This window comes from Crocuta crocuta, unplaced genomic scaffold (genome assembly GCF_008692635.1).
Source record: "Crocuta crocuta isolate KB4526 unplaced genomic scaffold, BGI_CrCroc_1.0 scaffold98, whole genome shotgun sequence".
Lineage (NCBI taxonomy): Eukaryota > Metazoa > Chordata > Mammalia > Carnivora > Hyaenidae > Crocuta > Crocuta crocuta.
In genome coordinates, this window is record NW_027532593.1 from 936619 (window position 1) to 957035 (window position 20417).

The following is a 20417-nucleotide window of genomic DNA, read 5'->3' on the forward strand; positions in this document are numbered from 1 at the left end:
CACTGGGATCAGTGTGAATACGGGAAGGGTAAAAGTATTCTTTTCCCATTTACCATCTTCACTTGGATATACTGGGATTATTATAATAATCTGTGTAAGAGTTTTTGAAATTCTTTACTAAAGACTTGCAATAATTTCAAAAAGGGGTTACCACATGACATCAAAATGGTTAAAGGTATATAAAACATGATCCTTTGCCCAAGACGTCAAAGAGAAAACATCTAAGGAGTCAGGTTTTATTTCACAAAATACATCTTCTCCTGAGTGTTCCCCAATTCCTTTTTCTCTTCTCCTTTTCTCGTTTTTTTGCATGACTTTTTTAGGATATATTACTGTTACCCACAGAGAAATGTTTAGTCACTCCAAGAAACCTGTCCTTTACCTGTATTTTTTGGTTAAGTTTATTTATTTATTTTTGAGAGAGAGACAGAGAAATTGAGAAAGAGACAGAGAGAGAGAGATTGAGCAGGAGAGGGACCAAGAGAGGGGGAGAGAGAGATTCTCAAGCAGGCTCCATGCTGCTAGTGCAGAACCCGATGAGGGGCTCAAGCTCACAAATTGTCAGATCATGACCTGAGCTGAAATCAAGTCAGATGCTTAACTGACTGAGCCATTCAGGAGCTCCCATGTATTTTGCTTTTGAAATATAAATCATTCAATCTAGAATGGTGATTTTGGATTTCCAGTTAATGTCAGTAATATATAGTGATCCAAGATCTGAGAAATTTCAAAGTGAGAAATCCCCTAATACAGATGAAAAAAGGTACTTGGGAAAGAGTCTGTTATTCTTCAGTCCTGCGTGGTAAGGAAGGGGAATGTGGAGAAGTTGGAAATTGGATTGAATTATGGAAGAGTGACTGGGAATGTAAAATGTGGAAATGAAGTGGAAAGAATATTCATAGACACCTGGTTTTCAACAAAGTGAGGAAAACTCTAGCTACTGAAAATCAGTAGAGTTGCTCATATTTTGTTTTATTTATTTATTTATTTATTTATTTATTTATGTATCTATCTATCTATCCCCATATACATTCATCCAACATTTATGGGAAAAATAGCTGTACTCAGGCATTGTGCTGCATACTTAGGGTATAAAAATTACCATGACAGACATAGTCCCTGCTCCATTAGCTGGCAATCCATAGATCCTGAGGCATACCTTTGATAGGAGATTATATTTTGTACCTGGAGGACTGGTTCGAAGCCAAAATACAAACTGTCTCCTAAATTTGCTTCTATATTTTAGAGCCCAGGCATTATGAACCCCACACATTTTGAAATTTTAAAACATTCTATTATAATTAAAATGCATTGTGTCCAAATGATGATGTTGTCATAGTACAGCTTCCAAGAAAAGGAGAGACAGTTATTCTCAGATTACTAATTTGTCACTACTTTACTTTGAAATCTTGTGTAAATTCTTCTCTGGCTCTATTTTGTCATCTATAAAATACTGAAAGTAATGTTGAACTACATTGCCCTGGAAGTGGTAGGAAAGGTTTCTAAATTATTATAATGTGTTTTGCAGATAGAGAATCGTGTGTGTAACAAAGGTGGTAATATTGACCCATTAGTTCTTTTAGTGACAAATAAAATGCTGCTACTTAGGGAGCTGATGTGTGAGGGGGAAAAAAGACAAGGAAATTAAAATGTGGAAACAAGAAAAAAGAGCAGGCTTAGAAAAGTGAGTTAACCCTTTTATCTAAAGGAAGACAATTTTTCCAAAGGCCATTTTTGTTGGCTTTACTTTATTTTAAATTGTGAAGAAGAGTGCTTTAAGTAGACAAATTTTGGCAGTTTAACCTGTTTTTTGGTATGTGTGCTTAATGTTTTATTTAAGCAATATTTAAACATTTAACCAAAATGGCTCTTTAATGCTAATTCATATCATTTATATAAGAATTTTTTTAGGTAAATGTGGCTATGTTATATTTTATTATTTGGAAAGGAAACTTCTGTCTAATGCCTCATTTAAGATTCAATGGAATCTTTCTTGCTTCAGTAATTTTCCTATTAAATTACAACTATTAGTGCTAGTTCCTCACCCTAAAGGAAACCAATAAAATCACCCAAACTAATGAAGTTGTTTCCAACAGCAAGTACCTCGTTATGGGGGTACTTCTAATTACTGTTAAAATGAACTGGAACGGAATGTCTCCAGAATGGGATGTCCCAGAGCTATAAACCAAAACCGTAAACAGCTGTGCAACTCCTAATCTATTCATTTCACCTTCGCAATCACAGCACAACATGAACTAAATTTTAAATATTGATAGACAAGAATAAGAATGGATTTGAACAGAAAATAGAAAACATTAGTGAGAATTTTCTTACATTAAAATAAGAGCATATTGGTTATATTCTGTCTTATAAATAGGATTTATTTTGTCTTCTGGATGTTATCTTATTTGCTCACACATTTCTGTCTCTCTGAACTAATTACCAGGCTTAGGTAGTACTTCAGCCAAGACTACATTGAACAAGGATGGTGATGCAGCTTATATAGGAGAAAACACTGTCAGTGCAGAAATAACCTGTACAGGGTAATGACTTTAGATCAGATTTAATTAAGGTGTGAATCCCTTTCCAATAAAATTTTATGTCTATAGCAATATAAAGCTGAGCTTATATCTAAGTCAGAAGATAGACATTCTGTAGATAAATAAGAAAGCATGTTGCTTTTATTGATGTTAATTCATTCACAACATGGATTTCAGAGCAGAAATATATATAAATCTACTTTATAAATAGAAACAGTTGTACACAGTAAAAAACACGTAAGACAAAAAATTGTGAAATCTTGAGGAAGAAATTATTTAGAGGAAGTTAAAAAATCATATTAGATTTGGAAAGACTATGTGGAGGCAGTCATAAAATTCAACATCTGCTTTTTCCTAAGTGAAGGGAAAAGAAAATTTTCAGTATAAATAATAACAATACTAAGTAATAATAATACTGTTATTTTTATATTTGTTGTTTTTAAATTATAAAAAACATATAAATTACATCTATAAACCCTCGACAGGTAGAAATGACATACGTTATCTTGTTCTTGTTCTTTACTGAAAAAAGTTGTATGACTACATTCAACTCACTTAATCTCACTGGACCTATTTCCTTAATTATACAACAGAGATAGCAAAATGAAATACATGATTTGTATGATCTCTTGTAGGTCTACTTACTTCTTTAGCTATTCTATGACTTAGGAACACTCATAATTCACACAGTGACAATTTGTGGAATATATAGCATTCAAGATCCGTGAAATAATTTTTATTCCTTTTGTGAAAAATTGACAAGGATGTGTGTAACTATTTTAGAGTGTGGAGTGTGTATTTTTATTCCATAATAAAAATTGATAAATACGACAGTGTGCTTGCATTATGTCAACCTAGATCAGCTGGAGCTATGTTTTCCACAGTCCCTTCCTTGCATAGTTCATGGGTAGCATGGACTACTAGACATTTTGAGACAGGCTTGGCAGAAGTGTACTGCTAGCTCTCAGCCACATTGACATTTATTTGATGACTCACCTTGTTGGCAGGGCAACAGACAGATCATTGGATAAAGAATTCTAGCCATGCCATAATTGCTCAAAAAGCTTAAAAGTTATTTTCAAAAATTTGATGTAAGTTCAAGAATTCATATAAAGAACAATATTTTCAAAAAAGTAAGTAATCCTACTAATGATTATAAACAGCATGATCTAGGAGAGTCTCATGTGCCCTAAAAATAAAGATACACTTAGAATAGTGTATATAATCTTGAACTTCGGGATCAATTTTTAGATAATAAGTCTAATTAAAAAGTCCCCTTTTGCTTTCTAAATTTTGTTCCAAACAAGGTTAACTAGAACTTTTTCAACCTAGCAATGCTGACTCCCTCTCATCCCCCCAAAAAACCTTTTTAATATTTGGTGTCTTTTCTGTAGAATAGTTCTGAAAATTAAGAATAAATTTTTATTAGCAAAAAAAAAAAAAAAAACCCAGAAAAAAGATAGTATGTGTTTAAATTACAAAGAGACATTATTAGTATTATTGACACTGGGGTGCCTGGGTGGCTCAGTTGGTTAAGTGTACAATTCTTGATGTCCACTCAGTTCATAATCTCACATTGGGTGGGTTTGAGCCCTATGTTGGGCTTTGTGCTGACTGTGCAGAGCCTGCTTGAGACTCTCTCTCTCTCTCTCTCTCTCTCTCTTTCTGCCCTTCTCCACTCACATCTCTCTTTTTCCCTCTCAAAATAAACTTTAAAAAATATTATTGACACTAAAAACAACCAGAAAGACCAATTGGAAAATAATCAATGATGATTCAAAAATGCTGGGGCAATACGTATAGGGCAGAAAAAAGATGAACATAGTTTTATAAAAAAATATATATATTTAGAGAGAGGAAATTCTAACAATGTAGTTTTTAGAAAAATAGATGTTTGGACTGTTAAGAGTGCATTGGAAGTCAGCTTGTACACTAAAGTGCCTGCAACAGTCATAGCCCGTACCATATTGTTTTGATCACCACAGCTTTGTAATATAACCAGAAGTCTGGAATTGTGATGCACCCAGCCTTGTTCTTCTTTTTCAAGGTTGCTTTGGCTACTCAGGGTCTTTTGTGATTTGATAAAAATTTTAGGATTGATCTAGCTCTGTGAAAAATGCTATTGGTATTTTGATAGAGATTGCATTAAATGTGTACATTGGGTAATATGACATTTTAACAATATTTGTTCCTCCAATCCATGAACATAGAATGTCTCTCCATTTTTTGGCATCATCCTCAATTTCTTTCAACAGTGTTTTATCGTTTTCAGAGTACAGATCTTTCACTGTTTTGGTTGTGTTTATTTATAGGTATCTTATGGTTTTTCATGCAATCATAAATGGGATTGATTCCTTGATATCTTTTTCTGCTACTTAATTATTGGTATGTAGGAATGCAACAGATTTCTATATTTAATAGCAGTGGTGAAAGTAGATATCCCTGCCTTATTCCTGACCATAGAGAAAGCTCTGTTTTTCCCATTGAGGATGATATTAGCTTTGGGTTTTTCATCTATGGCTTTTATTATGTTGAAACCTACATGACTTAGGGTTTTTGTCATGAATGGATGGTGTGCTTTGTCAAATGCTTTCTCTGCATATATTGTAAGGTTCATCTAGTGCTTTTTAAAAAAATTTAATGTTATATATTTTTGAAAGAGAGAGACACACACAGAGTGTGAGCAGGGAAGGGGCAGAGAGAGGGAGACACAGAATCTGAAGCAGACTCCAGGCTCTGAGCTATCACTGCAGATCCCAACGCGGGGCTCAAACTCATGAACCATGAGGTCATGACTTGAGACAAAGTTGAACATTTAACCGACTAAGTCACTCAGACATCCCATTTTTACAAAATTTCTTTTAAGATGTGTATATTTTTGAGAGAGAGAGCAAGCTCTGAGCTGTCATTGCAGAACCTGAATACAGTTCTTACTTTTTCCTTTATTAATGTGGTATATCATGTCGATGACTTGCAAAAATTGAATCACACTTGCAGCCCAGGAATAAATCCCACTTGATCTTAGTAAATGATTCTTTTAATGTTGTGTTAGTTCTATTCACTAGTAGTTTATTGAAAATTTTTGCATCCATGTTCATCAGGAATATTGGCTTACAGTTTTCTTTTTCAGTTGAGTCTTTAACTGGTTTTGGTATCAAGATAATGTTAGCCTCGTAGAATGAATCTGGATGTTTTCCTTCCATTTCTATTTTTGGAATAGTTTGAGAAGAAGAGATATTAACTCTTATCATTTGGTAGAAGTTCTCTGTGAAGCCATCTGACACTGGAGTTTTGGTGGGAATTTTTGATTACTGATTAAATTTCTGTTTATTGGTCTGTTCAAACTTTATATTTCTCTGTTTTTAAGTTTTGATAGAAACTTGTTTTCATAGAAAACATGCAAGGTATGATCTCAATCCTTGTGTATTTTTTGAGGCCTGATTTATGACCTGGTATGTAATCTATTCAGGACAATGTCCCATGTGCTCTTAAAAAGAATGTGTATTCTGCTGCTTTAGGATGGGATGTTTTGTACCTATTTGTTAAGTCCATCTGGTCCAATGTGTCATTCACTGTGTCATTGCTTCTTTGTTGATTTTCTATTTAGATGATATGTCCATTGATATAAATCGGGTGTTAAAGTCCCCTACTATTGTTGTATTGTTATCAATTAGTTCCTTTATGTTTGTTATTATTTTATAAGTTTTTAAAAAATATTTATTTATTTTTGAGAAAGAGAGAGACAGAGAGACAGAATGTGAGTGGACCAGGGGCAGAGAGAGAGGGAGACACAGAATCCAAAGCAGGCTCCAGGCTCTGTGCTGTCAGCACAAAGCCTAATGTAGGGCTCAAACTCAACAACCGTGAGATCATGACATGAGCTAAAGTTGGACGCTTAACTGACTGAGCCACCCCGGAGCCCCTGTTACTTATTGTTTTATATGTTTGGGTGCTCTCAAGTTGAGTGCATAAAAATATTTATAATTATTGGACCTTATTGTTGGATTGTCCCCTTTACTATAATATTGTGCCTTTCTTACAGTCTTTGTTTTAGTGGTTAATTTGCCTGATATAAGTATTACTACTCTGGCTTTCTTTTGAAATTCATTTGCCTGGTAAACATTTCTCCATCCCCTCACTTTCAGTCTGCAGTGTCTTTAGGACTAAAACAGACATTAATAGGCAGCATATAGATAGGTCTTGTTTTTTAATGTATCTGACACCCTGTATCTTTTGATTGGAGTGTTTGGTCCAATTACATTCAGAATTATTATTGACATATAGGTATTAGATGCCATTTTATTTCTCGTTTTCTTGTTGCTCTGGAGATTTTCATTGTTTCTTTTTTGTCTTTGTTACCTGTTGTCCTTCTGTCCCACTCAAAGAGTCCCTTTTAATATTTCTTGCGAAGCTGATTAAGTGGTCATGAACTCTTTTAGTTTTTGGTTGTCTGGGAAACTCCTTATCTTTCTTTCTATTCTGAGTGATAGCCTTGCTGGATAGGGTATTTTTGGATGCAGATTTTTTTCACTCAGCACTTACTTCAAATATGTAATGCCACTCCCTTCTGGCTTGCCAAGTTTCTGTTGAGAGATCTGCAACTAGCCTCTGCGTCTTCTCTTGTAAATTAGGGACTTCATTTGTCTTTCTGCTTTTAAGATTTTTCTTTATGTTGTAGTTTGCAAATTTAATTAGAATATGTTTTTGTGTTGATCTGCTTTTGTTGATTTTGATGGGAGTTCATGTGCCTCCTGGATCTGGATATCTGTTTCCTCTCCCAGATTAGCAAAGTTTTCAGTTATTATTTCCTCAAATAGTTTTCTACTCCTTTTCTCTCTCTCTCCTCTGGGACTCCTTTGGTATGCACATTATTACATTTGAGTCACCAGGTTCCCTAAGTCTTCTCCTGATCTATAATTCTTATTTCTTTCCCTTTTGTTCAGTTTCATTATTTTCCATTATTTTTTCTTCTGTGTCACTTATTTGTTCCTCTGTGTTTCCATTCTTGTGTTCACTGCATGAAGACTGTTTCCAATTTCAGTTATTGCATTTTTTAAATTTTTGATTGATTCTTTTTTAAATCTTTTATCTCTGTGGTAAAGGCCTCTCTGAAGTCTTCCATTATTTCCTAAAGCCCAGTGAATATCCTTATTATTGTTGCTTCAAATTCTCCACCAGATATGTTACTTATATCTGTTTCAGTTAGAGACCTTGCCATGACCTTATTTTGTTCTTTCATCTGAGATGAATTCCTCCATTTTGTCATTTTGTCTAAATCTCTGCCTTCTATGTGTTAGAAAAGCATGCTATATTTCCTGCTCCTGAAAGTAATGGTTTTATTAAGAAGAGGTCATATATTGTCCAGGGCCTGGCATTTCAAGGATTTTTTTTTCCTGGTGATCTCTGCTATTGTGTTTTGACTGTTCTAGCCTTCAGAGTAGTAGTCTTTCTTGCAGTGGGCAGTGTTTGGTCAGAATGTGGTGAGTTTTAACTGGGTGTACTCTGGTCTGCTTGTTAAATGAGACTGATACTACTTCCACTAGAACTAAAGTCTGCAAACTCTCTGGTCAGGATACATAACGTTGGCAGGGATTCCTGCTGGGCTTCTAGGGAACTGGCCCACCATGCAGGGCCTGAGGTAAGCTTGACTGAGAAAGGCAGTTGAGTCAGAACTCAGAGGTATGAGACTTGGTTTTAGCAAGTTAGGTAGCTAATGTTCAGGCTCAGCTGCTTTCTGCAAGTAACTGTTTATGCTGAGGAGTGGGGGAAGGAAATAGCACTGGCTGATTCTTTTGTCCCTGGAAAGGTTCTCAGTGAAAGCTTACTTTCAGGGACATGCTGCTCTGAAGAGTGAATGATCTTCCCACTGTGTCCCAAATGTTCTTCAAATAGTTTTTTCCACTCTTATCTCCAGGAGTAGGCAGCACCCTCAAGGCTCTATTTCAGCTAAGCTCCCTGACCTTTAAAACTCTAGTCTTTAAGCCTTAGTGGTGGATGGAACTTACAGTAATCAGCCCCTCTTATTTCCCAGTCAATGGCTTTGGGGAAATAGTCTCCTTGTGTGTTCCCGTGTGCACTCATCTTTCACCTTCTGTGTGACCATGGCTCCCACCCTTCTGCAGCACCTGTGATCCTTTTTTCCCCCAAACCATGTCTCTGCACCTTTTACCTTTTTTATGTGAAAAACTTTTCCTTTAGTTGTGGAGTTTGTTCTGTCAGTCTTCAGGTGGATTTCTGGAGTATTTAGAATGCTTTGGTAGTTATCTAGTTGTGTTTGAGGGATGAGATGAATCTAGGGTCTTCCTATTACACTGCCATCTTAACTCCCTCTAATAATTTTGTATTTTTAGAGTGAACTCAAACTTAGGTGACATCAACATAAATTAGACTGCTATATATATAGGATGCTATATATGAACCTCATAGTAACCGCAGATCAAAACGCTGGAATCANCCTGAATAATAAAAAAAAAAAAAAAAAAAAAAAAAAAAAAAAGAAAAGAAAAAGGAATATTAACATAACAATAAGGAAAATTAAATCACAAGGGAAGAGAGCAGGAGAAAAATTACAAAAACGATTTGAAAATAATAAAAACAAAATAAGTACCTATCAATAACTACTTAAAATATAAATGGACTAAATGCTCCAATCAAAAGACATGGGGTGATTGAATGTATAAAAAAAGCAAAGCCTATTTTGGCTGAAGAGGCGCACTTCAGATCTAAAGACACACACAGACTGAAAGTGAAGGGATACAGAAAGATAGTCCATTCAAATTGAAATAAAAAGCAAGCTGCATAGCCATACTTAAATCAGACAAAAGAGACGTTTCAAAAAAACTTGTAAATAGGGTCAAAACCAGACATTATACAATGAGAAAGGAATCAGATCATAAAGAAATGTAATATTTGTAAATATTTATGAATCCAACATAGGGGTACCTAAATACATAAAGCAAATAACAAAAGACAGAAAAGGAGAAATGAATAGGAATATGAAAATAAGGGTTTTTAACACTTCACATCAATGGATAGATCATTTAAGCATAAAATAAATAAATAAACATTGGCCTTAAATGATACACTATACCAGAGATCTTAAATATATACAAAGAATTCCATCCAAAAGCAGAAGAATAGATATTCTTAGGTGCACATGGAACATTCTTCAAGATAGATCACATGTTAGTCTACAAAAGAGGTCTCACTACATTTGAAAACATTGAAATCATACCAAACCTCTTTGTGACCACTGTGGTATGAGATGAAAAATAAATTACAGGAACAAAACTTGAATAAACACAAACATATGGAGGTTAAGCAACATGTTACTAAACAAGCAATGGTTCCACAAGGAAATCAGATAGAGAAGAAAAAAATACCTTGTGACAAATGAAAATGAAAGCACAACATCCCCAAAAGCAATTCAAAGAAGGAAAAGCAGTTCAAAGAGGTAAGTTTATAGTAATACAGATCAACTTTATTAAACAGGAAATATCTCAAGTAAATTACCTAAACTTCCACCTAAATTTACCAGAAATAAACAAGAATAAACAAAAGCCAAAGTCTAGTAGAAGGAAGAAAATAAGAAAGATCAGAGTGGAAATATATAAAATGGAGAATGAAAAACAAAACCAAAAAGCAAAAAACCAGAAAATAACAATGACACTAATAGCTGGTTCTTAAAAAGACAAGCAAAACAAACTAAAGAAACCAAAAGAAAACAACAACAAAACATTGATGAACCTTTAGCCAGACTTATCAAGAATAAAAGAGAGAGGGCTCAAGTAAAATCAGAAATGAAAGATAAATTACATTCAATACCACAAAAATGCAAAGGATCATGAGACTACTGTGAACGACTTCATCCAAACATGACACTTAGAAGAAATGAATACATACTTAGAAACATATCTCTCAAGACTGAATCAGGAAGAAATAGGAAATCTGAACAGACCAATTACTAATAATGAAATTGAATTAGTAATCAAAAAACTAAAGTCCAGGACCAGAGAGCCTCACAGATGAATTCAACCAAACATATAAAGAAGCATTGAGGGGTGATTGGGGGGCTCACTTGATTAAGTGTCCGACTTTGGCTCAGGTTATGATCTCACCACTCATGAGTTCCAGCCCTGCATCGGGCTCTGTGCTGACGGCTCAGAGTCTGGAGCCTACTTCTCATTCTGTGTCTCCCTCTCTCTCTCTGTCCCTCTCCCTCTCACACTCTCTTTCTCTCAAAAATAAATAAATATTGAAAAAATTTAATACAAAATATAAAGAAGCATTAATATGAGGGTAACTGAGTGGCTCAGTTGGTTAAGCATCTAACTCTTGATTTCGGGTCATGTAATGATCTCACAATCATGAGACTGAGCCCCACATTGGGCTCCATGCTGAGCATTGTGCCTGCTTGAGATTCTTTCTCTCTTTGTCTTCCCCCCCCACTTGTGCTCTTTCTCCCTCTTTCAAATTAAATAAATAATCATTTAAAAATAAAGTTAATATGTATAATTCTATTCCCAAAAATTGAACTGGAAGGACACTTCCAAATCCATTTTACAAAGCCAGCATTACCCTAATACCAAAACCAGACAAAGATACCACAAAAAAAAAAAAGACAGAAAATAAAAGAGAATTAGGAAACAACATTCCTCAATAAAAATCCTCAGTGAAATATTGGCAAAGTGAATTCAACAATACATTAAAATGATCAGAATCCATGATCAAGTAGGATTTGGTTCAATATCTGCAAATCTGTCAACATATGCATCACATTAGTAAAAGTAAGGATAAAATTTTAGGATCATCTCAATAGATACAGAAAATTATCTGATAAAAATCTAACATTAATTTATGATAAAAACTTTTAACAAAGTGGGTAAGAGGTAACATCTCAACATTAAATACCACATTGACAAACCTACTGTGAACATCATACTCAAAGGTGAAAAGCTGAAAGCATTACTTTTAAGCTAAAAAACAAGGATATTCATCTTGCCACTTTTATTTGACATAGATTGGAGGGCCTAGTCACAACAGTTAGACAAGAAAAAGAAGTAAAAATGTTTCAAATTGGAAAAGAAGTAAAACTGTCACTATTTGTAGATGATACATGGTACTATATATACAGAAAACTTTAAAGACTCCTCCAACAAATTATTGGAACTAATTAATGAATTCAGTAAAGTTGCAAGATACAAAAGTAATATGTATAAATTTGTTGCATTTTGAAATGTAAACTACCAATGAACTATCAGAAAGGATTGAGAAAATAATCCTATTTAGAAGTGCACCAAGAATAATTAAATACCTACAAATAAATTTACCCTAGGAGGTGAAACACCTATATTCTGCAAACTATAAGACACTAATGAAAAACATTGAAGACACAAATAAATAAAAAGGTGTTGCATGTTCATGGATCAGAAATGTTAATATTGTTAAAATGTCCATGCTACCCAAACCAATGTACAAATTCAGTGCAATCCCTATCAAAATACCAATGGCAATTTTCACAGAACTAGAACAAATAATCCTAAAATTTGTATGGAGCCACACAAGACTCAATAGCCAAAGAAATTTTGAGGAAGAAAACCAAAGCTGTAGGTATCACACTGTCTGATTTCAATCTATACTACAAAGCTATATCAATCAAAACAGTATGATCCTTGCCCTGAAACTAACAATGTAGATCAATGGAAAAGAAAAGTGAGTCCAGAAATAAACTCACACTTATATAGTCAAATAATCTTACACATAAGATACACAGTAGGGAAATAATACACAGTAGGGAAAGACAGGCTCTTCAACAAACGGTATTGGGAAACCTGGACAATTACATGCAAAAAATAAAAATGAACCACTTTTTTACATTATACAAAAATAATTTCAAAATAGTTAAGACTTGAGATGCTTGGGCAGCTCAGTCATTTGGGTGACTATCTTTGGCTCAAGTCATGATCTCACAGCTTGTGAGTTTGAGCCATGCATCAGGCTCTATGCTGACAGCTCAAAGCCTGGAACCTGCTTTGGATTCTGTGTCTTGGTCTCTCTCTGCCCTTCCCCCACTTGTTCTGTCTATCTCTCTCTCTCTCTCTCTCTCAAAAATAAACAAACATTAAAAAAAGGTTAAGACTTAAATGTGAGTCTAGGAATCATAAAACCTCTAGAAGAAAGCAGGCAGTATGCTCTTGAACATTAGTCTTAGCAGTATTTTTAGGGATGTGTCTCCTGTGGCAATGGCAACAAAAGCAGAAATAAACTATGGCGACTACATCAAACTAAAATGATTTTGCATAGCAAAGGAAACCATCAAAATAATGAAAAGGCAACCTACTGAATGGGAGAAAATATTTACATATATTATATCCAGGAAAGGATTAATGTTAAAAATATAAGCAGAACTCATACATCTCAATATCAAACAAAATGAACAATCCAATTTAACAATGGACATTAGATGTGGATAGACATTTTTCCAAAGAAGATATACAGATGGCTAACAGACATGGAAGAGATGCTCAACATCAGTAATCATCAAGGAAATGCAAATCAAGACCATAATGAGATATTACCTCACACCTGTCAGAATGACTAATATCAAAAAGACCAGAAATAACAATTGGTAAGGATATGGGGAAAAGAAAACTCTCATGTGCTATTGGTGGGAATGAAAATTGGTACAGCTACTATGAAAAAAAATATATGGAAGTTCCTCTAAAAGTTCAAAATAGATCTATCATATGATCCAGCATTCCACTTTTGGGTATTTATCTGAAGAAAACAAAAACACTAATTTGAAAATATCTCTGCACCTCTATGTTTATTGCAGCATTAATTACAGTATAGTCAATGATATTATGACTTATTATTGTAATCATATCACAATGTATATAAATATTGAATCCATATGTTGATTGTATATAAATGTTGACTTCAAACATGTATATTTATATATATGCTTTTCACCCTGAAAAGGGGAAGACTGATATTGTCATATCTGAATCTACTTATATATGAATTATATGTGAGTGTGAACATATACCCATACATGCATGTATACAAAGACAAAGAAAGAGAGATAAAGGGAAAGAGAGGGAGAAAAGAGAGGAAAAGGAGCAAGAATGATTTACAATACATTAATGAATGAAAGGAAAATTAATTTTGTTGTCATACAGAGGCTGCTCTATGCAAGCTTTGGGTCTGAAGGCTTTCTACAAGTTTCATTTTGAAAGAGACCTCAGTCTCTAATTCCACTCTAAATGGCAGGTTTCAATGTGTAGCTGAAGTAACTACATTTTTTTACCAGAAATATTAAAGGGTATAACAGATTGTGATGAAACATCTGTGAATTTCTTACAAAAGTTTGCATTGTACATGTTTATTGGCCTTAGAACAGAAATTATGCTGTATTATGATGATCATTGTGCTTTGCTTCATTTTTATTTGGCAAAAATAGTGGTGAATTATTTTTGAATTATGGTTAACTATTCTTTCCATGTACCAGGTTCATTGATGATGTAGGAAAAATGTAACACATTAAATAATACAATTTATTTCCCAAATCATAATATGTTATATTGCTGAAGCTATCTAGAAATGTAAGAGGAATGATACTTTTTATAAAACTTTGATAGAAGTCAAGATTGTCATACAATTTGTTCTTACTATGATATGGAGAAGACATAATTTAACTTGGCAATCACTGGGGACATGCTATGGTGATAGGCACAGGACACAAGAAGGGATGAGATTATCTTCACTACTCAACTTCCAAATGCCAGAGTATTCCAGTAATCCATTTTGTAATAGTTCTCTTTTTATTTGGGGAGGGCGGGTCTCAGAAATGATATCTATCCAAATGGATTTAAATTTCTGTACATCTCTTGTTCCCGTATTTTATTTCCAGCTAGGATATCCTCATAGAACCCCAAACTGTGTGTGTGGCTACCTATTTGAAATATATACTTGGTCATCTAACATCTTATAATTATCATGTTCAAAATGAAACTCCTGTTTCTCCACTTAGCCCCAAACCTCATGACATCAGCTGTCCTCCAGGAGATAAGCAAAAATCTTGGATTCATTCTTGATGTTTTCCTTTTTCTCATGCTCCACATCCATTCTCTCATTATTCCAATTGAATGTGCCTCCAAAGCATCCTCCAAATGCATCTATATCTTTTCATCTGCACCTTTCATACCTATCGTAGTCATTATCATTCCTTGCTACTCGGCCACAATTCCTTTGTTTCTTTTCTTATGCATCCATTCCCTTCTTAGTACAAGAAAAAATATTTTTAAGTATGTAAACCGTGTAATGTTACTACTCAGTTTCACAGTGTATAGGAACAAAAGTGAAACTTCTTTTTTCTGTTCTGAAAGGTTTTAAGATGATATGCCTCCTGCCTACTTCTCCCAACTCATGTTAGAATTCTTTACCCACTGCTTTCTATTGCTTCCTATGCTCAGTTGCACATTGGACTAGTGCCTGGTCCATTACTGCCATAGGAACTTTGAAATCATTAACTGTTGCTCTTTTGTGGAACCCCCTTGTCCCACATGGTGCATGACTCGTTCCTTATTATCATTCAGACGTCACCTTGAATGACTTCACCTCTGTCACACAATCTAAAAGAACTACCTTAACTGCACCTTGTAATTTACTTAAAATCACCCACTTTTATTTTCACTTTAGTATTTATTTTCATGGACATTTTCTTATCTCTGCTTATTTTTTTCCTGTCTTCCACTATAAGATAAAATTTTTCAGAACAATGATTAAGTCAATTTCATTAAAGCCATCTCTTTTAGCCCTGTTTTGTAACTTTATTCTTTAAGTGAACCAAAAGTGCTCAAGGGTTTTAAGCAAGAAATTATATGCTATGAATTGTATTTCTGAAGGATTATTTCTGCAGAATTATTGGAGGAAAGCGGGAATGAAAGGGGAAATAAATAGGAAGCTATTGCATTTTTACATTGGATAAGGATCTGAAGCAGACCAGAGGTAATGAGGTAGGCGTTAAGAAAAAACTTTGAGACTTATTTAGTAATAATATCTGGAGTTTGGTAATAGATTATTTGTGAGGAAAAGCTTAAGATAACAGCCAGCATATCATCTTGTATAACTTGTTAGTCCTTGGGAAAAATAACATGTTTGTGCCGGAATATATTAAAATATATCTTAGATATGCTGATTTAGGATGCCGTTGTAAAGTTTGGATCAAGTGAAGATGCCTAGCAAAAAGATGACTAGCAAAAAACAGAGTTCCCTTTGTTTTAGAAAACAATATATTTTAATAATAGAATATTTATTTATGAGGATTTGGGTGGTTGGTTGTTTTATGCAGAACCAATGTGTTGATATTACAAATTATGACAATTGGTATCATGAATCGATCAGCTAGCTCAATTTTTGAAATAGTTAGAAAAGCATTACATGAAATTAAAAAGAGCAGCATTCTAAACAGTCCTGGTGAGATTTTAATGCTGCATTTTTGTTCCATGAAATAAGGTTCTAACTGCTAGAGTGGCTATAATGAGGTCTTACTGGTATTTTTGTTCTATTTTATTATTGCCTTCAGGCAGGCTATGAGCTTTATGAATTTTTAGCTCACCAGAGCAGATATTTAGAGAAAGAAGACTTTTTCTTTTCTTACCCATATTTAGTGCTTTTTCCATACTTTAACCTTGATTTAAACTAACAAAACTACATAAACTTCTTCAGATGGCCTAAAAAGTACTCTGTACTCGAGTTCAATATTATCTTTACTATTTCACTCTTTTATAGCCTTTTCTCTTGCAGGAATGTTTGGAAATTCTTCAATACTGCATATTCTTATCACTTTATATGTTGCTAGGCTGTTTTCTGTAATTGTAAGGTCTTTCCTTGTCCTTCTCTGACAGCCTTCAAGTCCCAGTTCAAATCCCACATTCCCTATGAGATCTTTCCCATCCCAACCACTTCTTTTTTTCTTAAAGGGTTAGGATTCTATATTATTTGTAAAAAGCAACATGGCCCAAATTTCAAGGTCAGCAGTATCATGGATAACTTGCAAACAAAACAAAACAAACAGAAAACTGAAATGAAATTCTTCAATACCTTAAGAGATTTTTGTGTGAAGCATATTAACCAGAGAGAAAAAAGTATAGAATATGCTCTATTTTAAATTGATATATAACCAGGCCTTATAACTGTTTTCATCTGAAATGTATCTAATTTTCATTTACTTGCCTCCATCCCTACAGCAAAACATTAGTTTAAGCTACCGTCATCTACTATGTGGATTTCTGTGCTAGTCATTTAAATGGATCTTCTGATTTATCACATTCTACCTCCAATCTGTTCTCTGGAGCAGGGGCTGGCAAATAGAAGTCTGATGGGAAACCTCACTTTGCTACTTGTTTTTGTATATCTTGAGAATAAGATGAACTTTTACATTTTGTTAATGATTGGAGACAAATTTAAAAGAAAATAATATTCTGTGACCTGAAAAAACTGTATGAAAATTAAATTTTGGTGTCCATAGATAAAGTTGTTTATTGTTTGCATCCAGATCTTATCTTTAACTAATAGGAATTATGTTATTATCATAGCAAGTATCTTTTTGGTAAAATTATAAAGCTCTTGTTCAAGTGATGACAGACAGATGGTTGAGATCACACATTTTGTTTTCTATGAATCTGTAAGAGAAGCAACGGGGTGGGTAGTGAGTTTTGGGGTGGAGGTAGTGGTGGTAGTATCGTCAGATATCAAGTAAACTAACCTTAACCACTTAGCAGTGGCTAAGAGTTGAGTGTGACAGCTAGCACTATCTTTGTTATCAGCAATACAGAGAATTCTCCTCCTCCAGGTTGTAATAGTGCCAGGAACATAGTAGGTAGTCATGAGTAGTGTTTTCTTTTAATATCACTGTAAATATAATAGTCTCTGAAACTAGCATGGACTTTTTCCCCCTGAAATTTGGAGTAGAGTAGAAGAGGTACTTTCAAAACAGTGATTATAAACAAAAGGTTTTTTTTTCTTTTTTCGTTTAAGTAAATTAATTTCATTCTATTTTCAGAAAGTCAGGCGTTTTGGAAAGGCTGAGTGATCTAATGTATTCAATTTTGAACTAGGTTCAAAAAATTAGTATTTATTTCCAGTTCGATCACTTACCAGCTGATTGGGCCCCTGCTGGCAAGCATTTGCTAAATAAGCCATTTTTTTTCAGAAAATAAATATCACTTGCATTCAACCTATTAGCGAAAAATGTTTGTTTTCATTGCATTTTTTTGTTTTATCTGAAATTTTATTCTGACTATAAACATTCCAATTGGTAGTGTATTTTGATGGAGACTTTTTCAAAGGTACTGTATCTATGAGCATTTTCTCCTAGACAAGATCTTACTTGGCTCTTTGTAGCATGATTCTGATAAAATATTCTTGCAAATATCACACACACACATTTATGTATGTATTTTTAATTCAATACATTTTCTCTGACATGTAACATTATCATCATACTTAGTCAGAATTGATTGATTACATGTACTTCTCAGGGTATGAAGTTGAAAGCTGGGGAACAGTGCATAGTTTGAGAAAAGGGCTTTTTCCTCATAGTACCACTCAGGTCATTTCAAGTAAGATACTTACTCTTATTTGAAAATTGCAATAAAACGTTACTTTCTTCATGCATATGTGAAATTATAATGAAAATTAATAAAAATCCATATATAGATGGGAAATTGACACAAAGTCCTAGAGAGAGCAATTATTTTTTCATTACTATTATAGGCCAAATTTCCATGATATAGCTTTAAATAAAAACTGTAAAGAAATAATATATTAAGTCACTATGATTGTCTTTTGGGGCCACTATGAATTACTCTGGTTACTGAAGTGAACAAAAGTACATAGATCACCCGTTTCTTCCATTTATAGCTAATAATGAGAAAGATAAAAACTGATAGGACATTATCTGTGGTAGGGCATAAAGGTTGGTAAAATGATCCTATTGTTATACCATTCTCTTGGGAGGATATGGCTGTTGAAGGGCATATTATGTAATTAGTGGTATTATTTCCTTAGTGAAGCATGCAATATTTCACATACAGATGATTTTATTGTTAGTACATGATATATGACTATTTTACAAAGTGTTATTAGACTTATTTGGTAACATACAACCCTGGAGAAGAGCTAAGCCACATTTTAACAGAAAATAAATGATTATCCATATTGTGATAGACTTATAAATCAAGGCAAGTCCCTCCTGGTATTTTTGACCAATAACTTTGAATGAGATTGCTTCAGAAATTGATGTTGCAGACACAGTAGAGTAAAATAAAAGATATAGAGAAAGGTAATTTATAATTACCAGAATTTTTCCTAGTTTTACAAAATAATAGATATTTTGTATCTTCTTTTCTAATATAGATATAGTATGATTTTTTTTGAAAGTTATCTTGGGTAAGCTTATGTCACCAAAGACCTCTCTTTACTTAATATGATAAAAGGTATTCATATAAAGGGTATCCAGATAAAGACTATCCATACAAAGCTCTTTCTTAAGATGGGATTGAAGCATGAATGGTTGTCAACACTTCTATTCAACATTATGTAAAAGATTCAGGGTAATCCAATAAGGCAAAGAAAAAATTTAAAGTTACAAGAATTGGAATAGAAGAAAAATAACCTTATGATTCACAGATGCTATGGTTGCATATATAGTTAAAATATACAGATAAACTATTATAATTCATAAATGAAAATAGAAATTTTCCTAAAAACAGATCCATATCCAAAAGTGTGTTTCTCTGTGCAAGGTCAAACAATTAAAAGATATAATAATTTAAATTACCATTTACAATTGCACTGAAATATATTAATTAAGTATATTAGTTAAATATATTAATTAAAGATATGAAAAGTCTTTACAGAAAACAACCAAGTATTACTGTTAAGAATTCAAGAAGAATTGATGAATTGGAAGATTCAATTTTGTGAAGATGTTAAATGTACCTGTAAATTCATCAAAATTCAATCAAAGTAGAAATCAAAAGTAAATTTGTTAAATGACAAGTTGACTTAAAAATATATAGAAATGTAAAGATATGATAATAGGGTGTTTACCCAAAGGGTAAAAAATACAGACTTGAAGGGTACATGCACCTCTATGTTATCAACAATAGGCAAACTGGAAAGATCCCAAGTGTCCATCAACTGATGAATGGACAAAGAAGAGGTGAGATACACATACACACACACACACACACACACACACACACAGGAATATTACTCAGGCATCAAAAAGAATGAAATTTTGCCATTTGCAGCAAAAAGAATGGAGCTAGAATGCGTTAAGCTAAGCAAAATAAGTCAGAGAAAGACAAATACCATATGATTTTACTTCATGTGACATTTAGGAAACCAAACAGATAAACATATGGGATGGGGGGAAAAAAGAGATGGGAGCAAACCATAGGAGACTCATCAAACTGAGGGTTGATGGAGGGAGGTGAGTAGGGGATGGGCTAAATGGGAGATAATATTAACAAGGCATAACAAAGGCACTTGTTATGATGAGCACTGGGTGTTATATGTAACTGATGGATAACTAAATTCTACTCCTGAAACTAATATTACACTAACTAGTATTAATATTACACAAGCTAACATTAAATAACTAGAATTTAAGTAAAAATTTGGAAGGAAAAAAATAAAAAAGGAACCACATATATAATAACATTTGGTTTATGACAAAATTGCCAATGGGCAAAGATGGAGGACAGTCTTATCAATTAAAGCTGGTGCATCAATTATATACCCATATTGAAAAAATAATCTACATTTTTACCTCTGCTTTATACCATACACATAAATCGATTATTGGAG